The 19,510-nt window shown below is 43.8% G+C and overlaps 1 long non-coding RNA gene across 1 annotated transcript; it reads left to right on the top strand.

Annotated features, from left to right (window-relative positions):
• Window positions 1-1,187: 1,187 nt before the first annotated feature.
• Window positions 1,188-4,549, top strand: LOC131402140 (uncharacterized). Its single transcript, XR_009218309.1, has 3 exons — window positions 1,188-1,229; window positions 1,968-2,059; window positions 4,533-4,549. It is a non-coding gene; the product is annotated as an uncharacterized LOC131402140 (long non-coding RNA).
• Window positions 4,550-19,510: the final 14,961 nt, after the last annotated feature.

The raw sequence follows: 19,510 nt of genomic DNA, 5'->3' as shown, positions 1-19,510 counted from the left end.
TACATTTTCTTTCTCACTTTTTCCTTTGACCTTTTAAATGGTAAAATTTTCTTGTTTCTTTGTTGTCTTCCTATGGATTCATCACTGGTTCATCTACTTCCACCAGAAAATTAAATCTCTTCTCATTAACTTCTGATGCATGAGACAATTCATGGGCTTCAGGTTTTGCTTGAGGACATCCCTCTTGGGCTTGAACATATACACAGTCCCACATATATACAGTATGTCTGGAAGGATAGAGCAGGAAAGGATGTTTATCTCTGTGCAAAAGTAACGGGAGACAGTGGTAAAGTGAGAATATTTTATTGACTTTGCACCACTCTGAAGTTTTCCTATACATGCACTTACGACGTAGGTCTCCCTCCCCCCAGATTTTTAAAATTAAAATAGCGTTATATCCTTATCTACTGGCTTGGAACAGCAAGTTGTAGATAAATGTGAATATATGATCCAATTTTTTAATGAAATTAACAATAGCAAATGCACAAAAAATTTAGAATTCTAAGTATGGGCACATCATTCTATGAGGCTGTGTAAAGGTGGGGAAAGGAATGAAGAACAGCTGTTCAACATCCAGCTACATGTACAGTCTAGGGGTACACGGAAACCCTTGCCTCCAGCCCCACCCCTGGAGCTGATTTCCTCCCCCTGTGAAGTCTGCCTGAATTATTCCAGCCACAACCCCACCTCGTCCCGCCCCTGGAACTGGTCTCCGCCCACAACGTTCGGGTCTGGCTCCGCCCACAGCCTGGACCACGCCCACAGCCTTGTTCTGTCTCATTGCCCCGCCCACAACCTCGTCCCCGCCCACAGCCTGGTCCCGGATCACTGCCCCACCCGCACCCTTTTTCCCGCCCACAGAACCGCCTCCCAGGCCTGCTGTCACTCACAGCCTTGTCCCCGCCCACATCCCGCCCCTAGAACTGGTTCCCGCACACTGCCCCGCCCCTAGATTTTGTCCCTGTCCCTGATGCTGACCCAGCCCGCTTTCCAGCTTCTCACTCACTCTAGAAACTAGACACTTCCCCCAAGCCTGGGGTGTGCAGCCTCGCCCCGCCCACCGCCCATCCCGCAGCCCCCAAACGTTTGTCCTCCCCGAACGCCCGCCCCAGACCGGAACCGGAAGCGCGTGTGGCGCCGTGGATGGAGCAGGCGTTCTGTTCGGTGTGTTCCGTCTTCTTGGCGCTGACAGCATTCCTGTGGACGTTCACCCTCATGGGCGGGGCTCGGTGAGCGGCGGGCTCTCCCAGCTCCAGTCGCGGTCCAGGGAGGGGCCTGGGCCTGGAGAAGCCCCGTCAGGGGCCGGGGTCCCTCCGTCCTCCCGGAGCCCCGTTTCCCCCGAGGCTGTTCGCTCAGTGCACCCGAGGCTGCTGTTCCTCCTGGCTCCGGGAGCCGCTGTCCCCTCCTCAGAGTCCCCGTCATCGTTCTCCATGGGATTTTGTCCCCAGAGGGCTTATCTGCGTCTGCAGACGGTGTTTGGGTTGTTACAAATGGGGTGCTCCTGGCATCTAGTGGGGGAGGCAGGGATGCTGCTCAGTGTCCTCCAGGGCCCAGGAACGCATGACAGAGATTTATCCGGCCCGAAATATCAGTTGTGCCGAGGTTGGGAAACCTGCTCCAGGGCCTGAAAATCTCCCGAGCCCTGAATGAAGTGTGGAAATTGTTGACAAGTCAGCGAGTCACTTACAGGGTCCCTAAATGACAAGCTTGTTTAAAGGGTCCAGAGTCATCAAAAATCTCTGTCCAGCCAAGTGAGTTGAGCGACTCAAGTGCACACAGCACAAAGCTGCTTTCTCCCATCTCGGGGAGCAGCAGGTGGCTGGATAGGAATTGGGAAAATACAGTCACAGCCAACAGTTACAGTTAAATCAGTAAATACATAAAAAGAAAAGTGAATGGGGTGAACTTTCCATCCAACACCCTATAAAAGGCTTCAAAAGATTGTTTGCACTTTTTTCCCCCCTCAGACACGAAAAGCATCCGTGGAGATCAAGTTTGAGGTGAAAACAGTCTCAGGGTCCACCTGTCCTCGCTGATCCGTGGATTTCTGTGTGACCAGGTGAGTACCCTGTGGACCTGGTACCAAGAGGTTCCGGCAGCCTCCGCTGTGCAGAAGACCTGCCAGTGGCCTTTCCTGGGCTCAGGTTGTCACCACATGGAGTCATTGAGAGTGAAGGTATCTTGAGAAATATTGTTGATGTTTGATGGATGGAAACATGGTAAGCTGTGTGTGGTTCTGTGTGGTAAATATTTCAGTAAGTACAGTTATATGCAAATAAAACCACATGAAACAAACGTAAATAACTGCAAATGTGTATTATAGTAAAAAATATAGATTTACTTGCATTGCATAATACTCAAAAGTCAGGATTTATATATAAGATAAATACAGAAATGTTTTCGTGTGTATGTAGTATTAGAAAACATCCCATGAAATATTAGCAGGGATACTCAGCAACATTCCTACGACCCATTCAATTTGACATCTAAAGTCCTATAAATCCTCCACATAAATTTGAAATAAAGGAACATTCAGGGAAAAAGATATTTGGAACTTCTTTGTATTAATAACAAATTTAAAATTGAATTTGCCAGTAGCCAGATTTATTTTGAGCATTTTTTTCTTTATGACATTTCACATCATTTGGAAGAGTACTAAGCAACACTGTAGGTTGAAGGGAAGGGCGCTAGTCTCCAAAAAGACTGTCCTCTCCACCTTGCCATCTAAAGGGAATTAACTTTGTTTCTTGAAACTTTTCTGAAATAACGGTCTGGTGATTCACGTTGCAGAGAATCTTGTTAAGTAATTTTGTATTTAGTTGTTGGCCTCTACTAATTGTGTGTGTGTGTGTGTGTGCATTTTTCATTCTAGCTTTCCTGTGATGTTCTTGAGGGGAATGTGTGCTTGTCATGCAATAGATAATCTTTGAGTGTATAATTTATGGTGACCAACCATCCTCGTTTCTTCAGGACAGTGGGGTTTTCCAGGACACAGGACGTTTAGTGTTCAAACAAGGGCAGTCCTACACAAACCGGGATGGTTCCTCATCTCATGAGCCAGGCCCTGGGCCACATGCATGGGGACCTGGAGAACCAGAGAGACCTTGTCCCATCTCTATGGAATTTATATTGTATTTGGGAATTTGGATTTTGAAAAGTTAATGATGAGAGTGATGTAGGAGTTTGGCACAAGGGGAATCAACGTGAGGGGGCAGTGAAGCCCTCTTGAGAAGGACTGATATTTAGCTTGAGAGCTGGAGTTGGGACTGGATTTAGCTGGTCGGAGGGTTAGACTGGAGTGAGGGTGTGGGAGTGTGTTCAAGAGAGCGTTTCAGGCAGAGGGACCCGCATGAGGACACCCTTGAAGCAGAGAGACTGGTGTGTCCATGAACTGAGAAGAAGGATGGCTGAGCCGAGTCCACACAGGGGGAGGGGTGTGAGCCACACCAGCGAGGGCGGGACAGGCAGGACCAGATCAGGCGTGACTTGGGACTCTGTTCTAAGACCAGTGGGAACACTCTGGAGAGATGCGAGTAGAAGGATGATGTGATTAGGGTTTGGTCTAAGCATGTGGGTAAAAATGGACTTCATGGTAAAGAATGAAGACTTAATATGCAAGATGGGAGGTGCTGGGAATAAGATTAGGAATAAGATGATTGTTCCCTAGGCCTGGGTGATGGCTGTGGAGTAGGAAAGAAGTAGAAAGAAAAGATCTTGGAGTGTAAACCGAGAGAACATAACGGTACTTTCTTGCCTGCATGTGTCAGATGGCACAGGGCACTGACTGTGCTCCTCGCTGCTGTCCGTGTAGACCTGCAGGCGCCTCACCCACGTTTGTGTGTTCACCCCTCTTTGCCACTCACAGGCCCACCTCCACATCCTAAAAGAAGTCAGGCCTTACTTGTGAGGTGGTTGTCTCACACGGGAGACACCTAGGAGAGCCCCTGCAGGCATCAGAGCAGCCCCTTCAGCATCTCCATCAGCCTCCTCCCTTCCCCTCTCTCGCTTTCCACACCCAGAATGACCCCTGCTCAGTATTCCACATGCCCATGATCTTCCTCCCCCAGGCTTGAGAAGGGTGGGGCAGCCACTGTGGTGGACATCATCTGCACATTCCCCTCTGACCCCTGCAGGTCCCAGGCTGGACAGAGAGTGACTGTACTGGGAGCTGAGCCATGAGACCCAGAGCATCACCCATCTGGGCTCCTTCATCCTGGACGGGGACAGCCTCTACGTCAGTGGTGAGGGGCTGTGATACAACCACGCTCTCTCTCCCAGTCGGAGTTCTGTGTTCCCTCCGTTGCTCTAAAGTGAGCTATGATCCATCTCTCTATCCTCCTGGTCTGGGTTCAGTCTTCTCATCACTGTGTGATCACTGGGTCCAACCACCTTCCATCTCGTTGCGTTCCCCCTGAACACCCCTCCACTTATCCCCTCTGCTGTTCCCACAAAGGTCCCTACATCCTTCCTTTTCCTTAATTCTTTATGTTCACCCCAACTCTTGCTCAGCTCCTCTGGCCTTCTCTCCACAGGTTACACCTATGGAGCCATGGCCCCAACTACCAACAGTGAGTATTCCTGGCCCTGAACTCCAATGTCCCGTCTGCATTTGGGGTTGGGGAGCACTTGTTCTCCTTCACCTGCTGTCCTTGATGAGGGAGGCACCTGAAGTGCCCTAATTCATCCCTTCTCTCCCTCCCGGGTTCTGGTGGAGAGTCCCAGCCCAGTGTGAGAAAGCCTTAGACACAGATATGTTCTCCACTACATTCTGATCCCACGTGGTTTTCACTTTAATTCTACTAGAGCCCCACCCTTGGTCCTCCTTTTCCAGGTATCCCATCCATCTTCCCATTTTTCTACCTGTCTATCTGTCTCTATTCTGAGTTCAGTCTCTCTTGTTCACCTATCTCTCTCTCTTGGGCTCCTCTCATCCACAGGCTTGCTCATCCCTCTGCTCACACAGTCACCCGTCACCTCACTTTCATTTATGCTTCACCTGTGAATGGTGGTCCTGAGACAGCCAGTGCTGGAGCCCGTGTGAGCCTGGGGGCTCATCCCACTCTGTCCCTCCCTGCTGACAGCCTACTCCACAGCTCCCGAGCCGGCCACCAGGTCCCTGCATACTTGCTCATCACCTGTGCCACCAGAAGCCACCACAAGTATCTGGGGGTGCCTTTTCCTTCCCAAGAGAAGCTCTCTGGCCCCACTCCCCCACGAGCCAGTTGTGATCCAGGAGCTGGGAAGCCAGGGTGTGAAATTCTGGTTTTAGGGCAATCATGCTGATTACAAAGATTATACCAACGATTCAGTCTAAGGCCAGACCTCAGAGAACCCCAAGTCTTGTGAAATTAACACACCATTATAATACAATATGGGATATTTCGGGGAGAGGCACCTGGCATAATTTGGAGGGGAAGAGCTTGCTAGAGAAATTTTCACCAGAATGAAGTCTTTAAGAATGAGTAGGAGGGACCCTGGCAAATAGAGGATGAAGGGTTTTCCTGGAAGAGGGGATTCCATGAACAAAGGCTCCGGCCAGAAACAACATTCCGTATGGGGAGAATTGAAATGAATTTGGGTTGCATGATTCATAACCTTTAATGCGCAGTGGATGGATAAAATGAGACTGAAAGGTCAGCAGGAGCCAGATTGAGTAGAGCCTTGAGTGCCAGGTCAAGAAGGTTGAACTAAACACTGAAGGCCATAGGGAGCCATGGGTGGTACTAGAGCAATTGTGGCCCTAGTGGTGTATTCATTTCAGAAAGATTCTTCTAGTAGTCCACGTAGAACATCCTTTAGACAGAGCATTCTGTGAGCCTGCTGGGGTGTTTGTCCGGGTGAAGGAAGTTAAGACCTGAGCTAGGACAGGGGTGGATAGAGGGAGTGTATGTGAGGCCCAGTTTGCAAGGTGAATGGGTGTTACTGGGAAGGAGGTGGAAGTGAGCAGATATGCTGGTTCTGACTTGGGTGACTGCACGTGTGGATGGTATTGCCACTGGGACAGAAGACGACAGTTTATAATGAGTGCAGGACTCTGGTGTGGTCTCAGGCCAGATTTCAGAGACGGCCATCGCTCTCCCTCTCGTCTTGCAGCTTTGAGGCACAACCTGAAGACCCTCACTGTCAACGTCACCATCTCCACCCTCTGGTATTCCTCAGACATGAGCAAAGACTAAGCCAAGATCAACTTCACTGAGAGGGTCCTGCAGAGCCTGGGGAGACCCTGGTCCCAGCAGCTCCTGGTGGGTTAAATCCCACCCAGCCCCTCCCTAAACCCCTGTCCCTCCTGCTCCTCCTCCTCCTCCTTCCTCCCTAGCTGGATCCTTCTTCAAGAAGAGCAGCCTGGACCCATTCTACTCGAGTTGCAGACTGGTCTCCCTTAGGTGAGACCCTCCCCTGAGCATTTGCCCCTAATGACCACTTTTGTGACCACCCCTCTCTGTCTCCCCACTGTCCTCCCATTTCCTCCTTCCTGTTCTGACCCCCAACCCCAGAGGTTACAGGACCTCTCTCTAGAGTACCCACATCCCTCTCTCCCCAGACCTGAGAAGGATGGGGCAGCCACCAGTGTGGACGCTGTCTGTACCCACCACCCTGACCTCGTGGGCCACCATGCCTCTGTGCTGGGAGCTGAGAGTCTCCACCTGTCTGCTCTTCCTCTCGGTGGCTCCAGGCTCTGCAGCCCAGAGTTTATCCATCCAGAGAGAGCACCAGCTACATTTCTGCATCATCAGCTGGAACCTCAGCAACTCGGAGCCCACATCCTTGGAATACACCGCCTTGCTCGGGGACACCCAGGACCAGGTGGGGTCTCCCTCTCCCGTCTCTCCTTGCCCTAAGGGCACAATCATTCCTCCATCTGACTTACATCTGTTATGTGATTGTTTCAACGCTTCACTTTCCCTGCATGTCTGGGTTTTCTCAGTGTCCAGAGGTGATGTCCTAGCTGCCATCCCCATTTCTCACATGGGTAAACTGAAGCTCAGAAAGGGGAGTATTGTGCCTAAGGTCACACAGTGAGTTAGGGAGAGAGCCAGGATTTGAAGTCAGGTCTCCCTTGCCCCAAGGTCTGTGATCTTTCACTGGCTCCAGTGGCCCCCTGCATCCCCAGGAGACCTCCACCTCACCCACTCTCCCTCGCGTTTGTTCTAGGTCACCAAGCTCTACAGAGGCAGCCAGCTTTGAGACATATTTCACTCCTGCCTGGTCACCGACTTGATGTAGGTTGAGGAGATTGGAAGCATTGGCTGAGCTGGTGGCTGATGACTCTGAGCTCCCGTGACACATCATTGATCTGGAAGTCACTTACATCGTGCCCATTCTGCCCCACATCCCTGTCAGCTAATCCTAACATCTCCTTCCATAGGTTTTCGGGGGATGAGAAAAGCATTAACATTTGGTGCCACCAACCTCCAGCATCCTACTCCTCATCCTCTTCTGGAGACTTTCAACAAATATCAGCAGTCTAACTGTGCTATCCAATAGCGGAGCCACTAACCACATGGGGCAATTTAAATTTTTTATACACCTACTAGGATACGATTCACATATTATGTGTGGGGAGGAGTGTATTTTTTAGGTTTTTCTATATACAATATCTTCTCATCTGCAAAACAAATAGTTTTACCTCTTCCCTTCCAATCTGGGTTTCTTTTATTCCTTTTTCTTGCCTAATTGCCCTCATTAGAACCTCTAGTACCTGTGATTAACATACGAGATATGGGAAGACATCATTGTCTTGTCCCTGGTCTTAGGGGGACATTTTCAGTCTTTCACGATTGAATATGGTGTTAGCCATGGGTTTTTCATCGATGCTGTTTATAGGTTGAGAAAGTTTTTTTTTATTCCTAATTTGTTGAGTGTTTTCTTTTTTAGACATGAAAGGTGTTGTATTTTGTAAAATTCTTTATATATGTGGTCGAGATTGCGTGGTATTGGCCCTTACTCTTCTAATATTGTGTAATACATAATCAAGTTTTCAGATATTAAGCCAACCCTTCAACTAGAGGCGAGAGATTAAGATGGTCTCAAGTCTTTCCTGGGCGTGCCACAGCAATGAGCACTTGTGGCCTTCTAGATGCCCGCAAATACACTGGAGATTTTCAAAGCCCCCTGAGGACATCTCATTCCCTCAATTTTTCTTCTAAGTTTTTGGCTCACCATTGCCTGCCTCAGCTGATATCACTCCCTCAGGCAGCTACAATAAAAAAAAATTAGCCCTGAATATTTTTAGCAAGTGCCCTAGGGACAGACTTTCCTCCCTGGGCAAGCTCTGAGTCAAGTAACGTCAAGCCCTGAACATGGGGCTTTTTCGGGAAGCTGCCAGGCAGGTCAGCTAGTGACAGTTCAATGGTGATGGCTCTTTTCAAAGCTCCAAACCCATCATGTCTGCTTGGCTGCTGGTTGTCTCAGCTACCAAGGTTCTGAGACTGATGGCTTTCAAAGTTATGCAGGATATTGTGAGAGCAGGATGGGAATAGTGCAACTTATAATGCCACAAAGTTTGCTTCCGTTATCAAGATTCCACCATGTTTCTTCACTAAACCCTCCTCAGATTCTTACAAGCCGTTGATTAATTTCTAGACTTCTGAAAAGTTGATTTTGACCTTATTTTACCAGTGTTCTCATTGTTTTTATGCATTTGCAGAAGTCCTTTCTCAAATGTTTCAAAAATGTTCTCCCTGTGGTTATTTATTTATAAATTAATTACTTAAAATGAAATTACGTGATAAATTGAGTTCCTCACTCACACACACTAGCCACATTTTAAGTGCTTGATAACAACATGGGGCTAATAATGAGTGTATTTGGTAGTGCAGACAAACGTTTACATTATTGCAGAAAGTTATCTTGGACAGGACCCAGAAGCAGGGAATCTAGAATCAGAGTAGAATTCTAGACACTCTTTTTCATCCCTTGTACCCTTCCAGGTCTGTCCCCCACAGTAACCACACTGGAGTGGACTCCCTGTGTACCTTGCCGCCTTGGCACAGAGGCTGGACAGAGTTGCCATCTATGAGGAATTCCTGTGGCTGACCCAGAATGGACCCAGCTGCAGAACTTGACCCTGGTCAGGAAGAGTTTCCTTGGGAATGATAAGACTCCCTGGTCATTGTGAAAGGAAATGAGGACTTTCTGGGGAATCTGGATACCTGGGGCTGAGAAAGCATTGAACTTTCTCAGGCTGGCAGGAGGTGGCATAGTCCCCCAGTCTTTACCCACCATTGAGAGAGAGAAAAGGACACCAGTGTAATATAGGAGGCCGTCACCTTCTTCTAGACAACTCTGTTACCTCAAGCTAGGCACCTCCCCTCTCTGGACTTTTGTTTCCTTATCTCTGCACTGAAAGCCACTAGGCCAGATGGTCAGTGAGGGTCTCCAGCTGTGTGTGAGGAAGACTTACAGGTTTGGGCGTCATGTGGTTTCTGATCCACAGGCTATAGTTTACCCAGTCCCACTCCAGATGAGCACCAATGCGCTAGAACTTTCTGCAGTGTTGGAATGTTCTATATCTGTGCTCTCCAGTGCATAGTCACATGTGGCTGTTGAGTACTCGAAGGATGGTATTGTGACTGGTCTTTATTTGTACTGATTTTTAATGTTACTGAGGTACTAGATTTTTTATTTTATTTAACTAAAATTAATTTTAATTCAAAAAGAGACTTGTTGCTGCTCCATATCAGACAGCACACCTCTAAGAGTTTGTCTGGATAGAGGTACAAGTAGAGGGACCTACATACCTCCCCCCATGCCCACTGGGTGCTGTGTGTCCTCCCCTTCTGGAGTTTATGTTGTAGCTGGCAATAACAAGAATAGAGAATTGAAACTTCTCAATTATTTGATGTGAACAAACTCATACTTGGAGGCCGTAATCAGAGAAGACTTCCTGCAGGATATTACATTGTAGGTTAATCCTAGAAAATGAATATGAAGCAAATAGATAAAGGAGAAGGGGATGATGTGTTTCCAGGCATGGAAGAACACATTTGAGTGGGATTTAACAAATTTAGAGAGATCCCATAGGCTTGCCAACTGTGATGACCCATTCTCCCCCCAACCATCCTAAGAAAGTCCAGCCCAAATTCAGTCCTCTGTGCCCAGAGGTATGAATTTGGTTTAATTTATTACACTTTTGTTCTGTGATAATGGTCTTGGATTTTGTAACAAAGTGTGCTCACTTTTTAGAAATGGAAACTAAAATTGTGTGAAACATCATGATGTCTACTTGACTTTAATATTTCATTGAAAACATGGGATGAATCAAGGGTGGCAAGTGTTAATAATTTATACATTGATGAAATATTGTTTTAATTGGCTGGAATATACGTTGTTAAATCTAGATGGTGGATGTTTATGAAACTGTTCCCTTTATTTTTCTGTGTCTAAAAAGTTTTATTAAAAAGAGTGAAACACATTCACATGCATTCTCCATTTCATTCACTTCCAGAATATTTTCCCAATAGAGATGACACCTTGACTGAGAAACCTGGTAAACCTGCAGGAAGTCCTAGCCCATGGTAGAGGACGAGTATCTTGATGCTGTGTCTCATCGAAGAGAACCATGTGCACAGTGTCTTGGATGATGAAGAATGTTGGCCAACCCTTGTCAAGGAGAGTTGAGGCACAGTGGGGTCACCAGGAGCCCTGGGGTGATGACAGGACGTGGCTCACCACACCAATTGTCTCCCCAGACCTCCCCTTCTGGGCCCTCATCCTCATCTGCTTGGCGGGCCTCCTGGTGCTTATCACAAACCTGATGTGCTGTCTCCTGGCAAGCCATGACGTGTTGATTGTCTTCTTACTATTGGGTTGTAAGAGCTCTTTATATATTATAAATACACATCCTTTTCTAGGGATATGATTTGCAGATGTTTTCTCCCAGTCTGTGTGTGGCTTGCCTTCTCCTTCACAACATGAGTCATTGGGGAAATGTAAGTGACAGTCATCATAAGATTCCACCACACTTGAGAATGGCTAAAATTAAAAAAACTAACTATAGCAAATATTGTTGAAGATGTCAATTCACTGAAACTCTCATCAGTACTGGTGAAAAATAGCTTGGATGCGTCTTTAATAATTACATACGTCTACCCTGCCATTCCTCTCCTAGGAATCCATCTAAGGGAAATAAACACATATTTCTATACACAGACTTGTACACACATGATGATAACAGCCTAGTTATAGTAGACAAAAACGGAAAACAACCCAAATGTCCATCTACTGGTGAACGGATACACAAAGTGTGGTATATCCCCACAGTGGAATACTATTCAACCATAAAAAATAATGAATTATTTTTTTCTTTTTTAATTATTTTATTGAAAATATAAAGGGTTTTAACATTGTGTAATTTCAGGTGTTCATTATTATCTGTGAATTTCTGTATAGACTGCATCGTGCTTACCACAAGTAGTCTGACTTTTATCCATACCATGCACATGTGCCCCTTTAACTCTTTCACTAAACGCCCAGCCCCCTTCCCCTCTGGTAAGCACTAATCTGTTCTCTTTATCCCTGTGTATGTTTATCTTCTACATATGAGTGAAATCATACATATTTCTTTGTCTGGCTTATTTCATTTAACATATCCTCAAGGTCTATCCAGGTTGTTGCAAACAGGACGATCTTGTCTTTTTTTTCTGGCTGAGTAGTATTGCATTGTATATAATACATACCACATCTTCTTTATCCATTCATCTGTAGCAGGGCACTTGGGGTGCTTCCCATCTTGGCTATTGTGAATAATGCCACAGTGAACACAGGGGTGCGTAAATCTCTTTGAATTGTTGATTTCAATTTTTTTGGATAAATACCCAGTAGTGGGATAGCTGGAAGTTATGGTATTTCTATTTTTAATTTTTGAGAAATCTCCATACTGTTTTCCCCGGTGGCTGCAACTGTGTGCATTCCCACCAGCAGTGTGTGAGGGTGCGCTTTTCTCCTTATCCTCTCCAACATTTGTTATTTTTTGTCTTGGGAGTTATAGCCATTCTGACAGGTGTAAGGTGATAACTCATTGTAGTTTTGATTTGAATATCCCTAATAATTAGTGATGCTATACATCTTTTCATGTGCCTGTTGGGCTTCTGTATATCTTCTTTGGAAAAATGTCTGTTCATATCCTCTGCCCATTTTTAGATTGGATTATTATTTTTTTTTTGTTGTCGGGTGTATGAGTTGTTTATATATTTTGAAAATTAACCCCTTGTCAGATATATGATGTGCAAACATTTTCTCACAGTCGTGGGTTGTCTTTTCTTTTTTTTATTTTTTTGAGGAAGATCAGCCCTGAGCTAACATCCGTGCTAATCCTCCTCTTTCCTTCTGAGGAAGACCGGCTCTGAGCTAACATCTATTGCTAATCTTCCTCCTTTTTTGTTTTCCCCAAAGTCCCAGTTGATAGTTGTATGTCATAGTTGCACATCCTTCTAGTTGTTGTATGTGGGACGCGGCCTCAGCATGGCCGGACAAGCGGTGCGTCTGTGCGCGTCTGGGATCCGAACCTGGTCCGCCAGTAGCGGAGCTCGTGCACTTAACCACTAAGCCACGGGGCTGGCCCTGTCTTTTCGTTTTGTTCATCATTTCCTTTGCCTTGCAGAAGGCTTTTAGTCTCATGTAGTCCCATTTGTATATTTTTTCTTTTCTTTCCCTTGCTTGAGTAGACATAGTATTGGGAAGGGTGCAGAAAAGAGCGATGTCAAAGACTGTACTGAGTATATTTTCTTCTAGGAGTTTTATGATTTCAAGTGTTAGATTCAAGTCTTTTATCCATTTCGAGTTAATTTTTGCGTATGGTGGAAGATAATGATCTACTTTCATTCATTTGCATGTGGCTGTCCAGTTTTCCCAACAGCATTTATTGAAGAGACTTTCCTTTCTCCATTGTATGATCTTGGCTCCTTTGTCAGAGATTAACTGACCACAGATGTGTGGTTTTTTTTTCTGGGCTTTCAGTTCTGCTCCATTGATCTATGAGTCTGCTTTTGTGCCAGTACCATGCCATTTTCATTACTATAGCTATGTAATATATTTTCAAGTTAGGATTGTGATGCCTCCAGCTTTGTTCTTTCTTCTCAGGATTTCTTTGGCAATTTGAGGTCTCTTGTTATTCCATATATATTTTAGGATTCTGTGTTCTGTTTCTATGAAGAATGTCATTGGGATTCTGATTGGGATTGCTTTGAATCTGTAGATTACTTTAGGTAATATGGACATTTTAACTGTCTTTATTCTTCCAATCCATGTGCATGGAATATCTTCCCATTACTTCAGGTCATCATTGATTTCTTTCAATATTTTCTTATAGATTTCATTGTATAGGTCTTTAACTTCTTTGGTTAAATTTATCCCTAATCACTTTTTTCATTTTGTTGCAATTGTAAATGCGATTGTACTCTTGAGTTCTCTTTCTGTTAGTTAATTATTAGAGTATAGAAATGCAACTGCTTTTTGTTAGTTGATTTTGTACGCTGCAACTTTGCTGTAGTGGTTGATTATTTCTAATAGTTTTCTGATGGATTGTTTTTGGTTTTCTATATTTACAATCATGTCATCTGCAAACAGCAAGAGTTTCCTTTCTTCCTTTCCAATTTTGATTCCATTTATTTCTTTTTCCAGCATAATTGCTCTGGCCTAAACCTCCAGTACTATGTTGAATGGGAGTGGCGAGAGTGGGCAACTTTGTCTTCTTCCTGTTCTCAGAGGAATGGCTTTAAGTTTTTCACCATTAAATATGATGTTGGCTGTGGGTTTGTGATATATGACCTTTATTGTGCTGAGGTACTTTCCTTCTATACCCATTTTATTGAGAGTTTTTATCATAAATGGATGTTGTGTTTTGTCAAATCCTTTCTCTGCATTTATGTAGAGGATCATGTGATTTTTACTCCTCATTTTGTTAATGTGGTGTAGAACATTGATTGATTTGCGGATGTTGAACCTTCTCTGCATCCCTGGTATAAATTCCACTTGATCGTGCTATATGATCCTTGTAATATATTGCTGTGTTCGATTTGCTGATATTTAGTTGAGGATTTTTGCATCTGTGTTCATCAGCGATATCGGCCTGTAATATTCCTTGTTTGTGCTGTCCTTGCCTGCTTTTGCTGTCAGGGTGTTGTTGGCCTCATAGAATGAATTAGGAAGTGTTCCATCTTCTTCAACTGCTTGGAATAGTTTCAGAGGCATAGCTATTAAATCTTGTTTGAATATTGTGTAGAATTCTCCAGAGAAGACATCTGGTCCTGGACTTTTGTTTTTTGGGAGGTTTTTGATGACCATTTCGATCTCTTTACTTGTGATTTGTCTGTTCATTTTCTCTGTTTCTTCTTGAATCAGTTTTGGGAGGTTGTATGAATCTAATAATTTATCTATTTCTTTTAGGTTATCCAATTTGGTGGCATGTAAGTTGTTCAGTGTATTCTTTTATTGTCCTTTGGATTTCTGTGGTATCTGTTGTAATTTCTCCTCTTTCATTTCTAATTTTATGTGTTGAGCCTTCTCTCTTTTTTTCGTAGTGAGTTTGGCTAAGGGTTTGTCAGTTTTGTTTCAATCTTCACAAAGAATCAGCTCTTTGTTTCATTGATCCTTTCTAATGTTTTTTGAGTCTCTATTTCATTTATTTCTGCTCTAATTTTTATTATTTCCCTCATTCTGCTGACTTTGGGCTTCATTTGTTCTTCATTTTCTGGTTCTTTTAGGTGTAGTTTAAGGTTACTTATTTGGTATGTTTCTTGTTTGCTGAGATGCGCTTGTATTGCTATGAATTTCCTTCTTAGAACTGCTTTTGCTGCATCCCATGAGTTGTTTTGTTGTCTTTTCATTTTCATTTGTCTTCAGGTATTTTTTGATTTCTCCTTTGATTTGTTCATTTATCCAATGTTTCTTCAGTCGTGTGTTCTTTAGTCTCCACATATTTGTAACTTCCCCATCTTTTGTCTTGTAGATGATTTCTAGTGTCATAGCATTGTGGTCAGAAAAGAAGCTTGATATGATTTCAATCTTAAATTTATTCAGGCTTGCCTTGTTTCACAACATATGGTCTATCTTTGAGAAGGTTCCATGTGCACTTAAGAAGAATGTGTATTCCGCTTTTTTGGGAGGGTATGCTCTATATATATCAAGTTCATCAGATCATATGTTTCATTTAATTCCACTATTTACTTGTTGACTTTCTATGCATGATCTATCCATGGATGTAAGTGGGATGTTCAGCTCCCCTGCTATTATTGTGTTGCTGTTAATTTCTCCCTTTAGGTCTATTAATAGTTGCTGTATATTCTTTTGTGGTGTTGCGTTAGGTGCATATAACTTTATAAGCTTTATGTCCTCTTGGTGGAAACTCCCCTTTATCATTATATACTGCCACTCTTTGTCTCTCATAGTCTTTTTTATCTTGAAGTCTGCTTTGTCTGATATAACTATGGAAACACCTACTTTGTTTTATTTGCCACTTGCTTGGAGTATTGTCTCCCATCCATTCATTCTGAGCCTGTTTGTTTTTAGTGCTGAGATGTGTTTCCTGGAGGCAGCATATTGTTGGGTCTTGTTTTCTAATCCACCCCACCACTCTGTGTCTGTTGATTGGAGAATTCAATCGATTTACATTTAAAGTGATTATTGATACCTGAGGGCTTAATCCCACCTAATCTATAATTCCATTGTTTCTCTTCCTTTCTGTTTCGGACTACTATTTCATTTTGGGGGTTTTCTGTGGAAGTTTTCTCTTTTTTTATGATCTATGGCTCTGCTCTGATTCTTTGTTTGCTGGTTACTGTGAGGTTTGTATGAAGATCTCATAGATGACATAGTCCATCTTCTGAGACCCTCTTATCTCCATTAGCCTAAACAGGTTCCATCCCTTTCCTCTTCTCCTTCTGAGTTCTTGTTGTCACAAGTTATTCATTTTTGTGTTGTGCATTTGTAACTATGCTGAAGTGTTTATAGTTAGTTTTTATGCTTTCCTTCTATTCTTCTTTCAAGTAATAATTAAGTATTTGCTACCCTGTTGTGAAACAGAGCTGTAGCTTTCTGATTTTGTCTGTCTATTTATATCTTTGCTCAAAGCTTTGTAGACATTTGTCTTCTATTTGTTGCAGGTATGATGGCGTTCTTGATCATTGCTTGTATGGGACATCTAGTGACGATGAACTCCCTCAGCCTTTGTTTATCTGAGAAAACTTTTATTTCTTCATTGTATCATAAGGATCATTTCACTGGATAGAGTATTCTTGGCTGAAAGTTTTTGTCTTTCAATATTTTTATTATATCATTCCATTCTTTCCTTGCCTGTAAAGTTTCTGCCAAGAAATAAGCTGAAAGCCTGATAGGGGTTCCTTTGTAGGTTATTTTCTTCTGTCTTGCTTCCCTTAATATTTTTTCTTTGTCATTGTCTTTTTGCCAATTTTACTGTTATATGCCTTGGAAAAGGTCTTTTAGCATTGATGTTATTAGGCCTTCTGTTGGTTTCATGTATTTGTAAGTCCGGTTCTTCCCCAGGTTTGGAAAGTTCTCAGCTATTATTTCTTTTAACAAGCTCTCTGCTCCTTTCTCCCTCTTTTCTCCTTCTGTGATACGTATAATTCTTAGGTTGCTTTTATAATTGAGTCATATATTTCTCCAAGAATTCCTCCATTTTTTAAAAATCTGAGTCCTCTCTCCTCATCCACTGAAAGAATTTCTGTATTTCAATCCTCTAAATCACTAATTCTTTCATCCATAATATCAGCAGTTTTTTAATGATTCTAGATTAGTTTTTATCTCATTAATTATGTTTTTCATATCCAGAATTTCTGCTTGTCTTTTTTTAATAGTTTCAGTTTCTTCGATGAAGTATTCCTTTACCTCATTAATTTTATTCCTGAGTTCATCGAACTGTCTGAACATTCTTGTAACTTGATGAGTTTCTTTAATGACAGTTATTTTGAATTCTGTGTCATTTAGATTGTAAATGACTGTGACTTCAAGGTTCGTTTCTAGAGGTTTGTCATTTCCTTCTGCTCTGAATTGTTAGTGTAGTTTCTTATGGTCTTTGATCAACTAATCTTTTGCCTGCGTATTTGTGGTAGTATCAGGTCACAGATTCCACCTGCTACCGCTGTGGGGGAAGCATGAGCTGTGTTTCTGATCCCACCCTATATGCTGAAAGTTGCGTTGGTACAGTGGGTGTTCCCATCCGCTGGGAAAGCATTCACACTGAGCTCAGAGCTGCAGCCACACGGAGACACCTACCCAGTTGTGAGACTGCAGCACTACTATGGGTATTTGTGCCATCTGGGAAAGCATTTGCATGTGCGCATATATCTGCTGCTGCCTTTTCTCATGCTCATGTCAGCCTCTGTTCTTGGTGGGTGGGACTTCTTCACGGGTTCTGAGCACTGGCCAATCATTGGGACTGCAGTGGCACGGTGGGCTTTCCAACCATCCAGGAAAGCATTCATTTGCGGGTCCAGGGCTGCCGCCAACACCTCCCAGAGTTGCACCAAGGCGCATTCTTACTTTTGGGGATGCAGGAGTACTATTGGCTCTCACTCCAACCTGGGAAGCACTCGGGTGTGTGCACAGTGCTGCCAGGGAAGGGTTGGGAATAGGAATTAATTCATAGTACATGCAATGACAAGCATAAATCTCAAAATAATTATGCTGAGTGAAAGAAGCCAGTAAAAATTGAGTACATAGTATATGATCCCATTTATAAAAATCCTTGGAAAATACACGAAAATCTATAGGGACATATACCAGACATATACTGGTTACCTGGGGATGAGAATGTGTTTGCAAACGGCAGGGAAGGAGGAATTAAAATGAGCATGAGGAAATTTGGGGAGGATGGGCGTTCCTTTTCTCGATTGAGGTGATGGTTCAATATGTTATAATCAAAATGTGTCAAATTGTTCACTTTAAATATATGCAGTTTACTGTATTTCGTTAATACATCAATTAAGCTAGAATATGTAGAAGAAAGAGAGGGAGAGAGAGCCAAGAGAGGGAAAAGGAAAGGAAAAGAGGACTGAGGGTGAAAATTAAGTGGACAAAAGGAAGAGGGAGACACAGGAGACACTGGGTCTCTGTGGCTTTGGCATCTCCTTCCCCTGGAGTCTCCCATACTGGGCAGCTGACTGGACCATTCTGATGCGCTCTCCTCACCTCACAAGTCACTGTCTGCCGGCGGAAGAAGGAGGGCGACTATGAACTCCAGTGACGATGTCTTTGCTATTACCTGCCTCATGGCAACCTACGGAAGCTCCGATGACTAGATCAGACTATATCTGAGGTCCCCTTTTCCCAGCTGGGGTCCAGAGGAGCTGGGCTGGAACAGTACGAAACCACATTGGACGGACTCTGGCTCCAAGCCTTTTTAGACTTGACCCCTGACTGGCTCACAAGGGACTAAGCTGAAATGTTTCACCTTCCTTAAGTCCTGAAAGTGACTGCAACTTCTGTCCTGTGGTGTCACACCAGTTCATCCCTCAGGGACACCAGAATTGGTGAAACCAGCACAGACATTTCCATCATGTAAAATCGTATCCCCACTTCAGTGCAAGGTTTCTCTTCTTAGGAAACTTTGGAACCTCCCTCCCCTTCACTCTGTGCAGGCATCACACCCCTCTCGGTTCCTCCATATTCCTCCCCCACTTAAGCCCTGGCAGTCTCAGGTTCCCCTTTTCTGCTTCATTCTCTGAAGCTCAGATTCACCAGGACTTCCAGATCAATCTCCCTCAATGGCTCCTCTCCCCACTCATGGGTCCTCCATGACGGGAAACAGGCCAAGATGGGATGAGTGGGTGAGACATGACTCTGCAGTCACCTTGGGCCTTGGGAGCTGAAATGACTAGGTGTCTGGGAAGCCTGAATCCCAGAGTAACACCAAGGCTCTGGGAAGAGAGTATCTGCTCTGGATGTAAAAGTGAATAAAACTCTGGGGGAGAAATCTGAGGGAAAAGAAAGAGTCTTTTTTCATCTTTCTCTGTAAAGAGTCCAACTAGCCTCACAGCAGAGGCTCCCCAACAGGCAGCCCAGAGCAACCCAGGCATGAGGCAGGCTGCGCTCTTCTGCCTTGGGTCTGTGGGAACAGATTACCTTATCTGTACACACTGTGCAGACGACCAGAGCTGAAGATACCCAAGGGCTGAGAATTAAAGTCACAGTCATGGCACTCTCTCAGACTTTTTGTGTGTGAGCTTCACATTCTCAATCTTAAGCAGTGATTCTCTGAGAATACACACTCTGAGGATTATAAAGATTAATAATATTAATATATTATTATTATTCATTGCATACATTATACACTGTACATTATAGTTATAAATTAAAGTATAATTATTATTATACATTAATATATCATTATTATATATTACATTATTATGATATCATTATAATGGTTAATAATCTTTATCATTATTGACTATTTAATTTCTCCTAAGCAACATGACTGGCAAGCTCTGCTTGTACTATCTCAGTTACAGTCACAATATTTAGGGTTTTATTTCCATTTTAAGGTAAAGATGCG

The sequence above is a fragment of the Diceros bicornis genome (genome assembly GCF_020826845.1).
Source record: "Diceros bicornis minor isolate mBicDic1 chromosome 30 unlocalized genomic scaffold, mDicBic1.mat.cur SUPER_30_unloc_3, whole genome shotgun sequence".
Classification (NCBI taxonomy): domain Eukaryota; kingdom Metazoa; phylum Chordata; class Mammalia; order Perissodactyla; family Rhinocerotidae; genus Diceros; species Diceros bicornis.
Note: the sequence above shows the minus strand (reverse complement) of the source record. Positions and strands in the feature narration are given on the sequence as shown.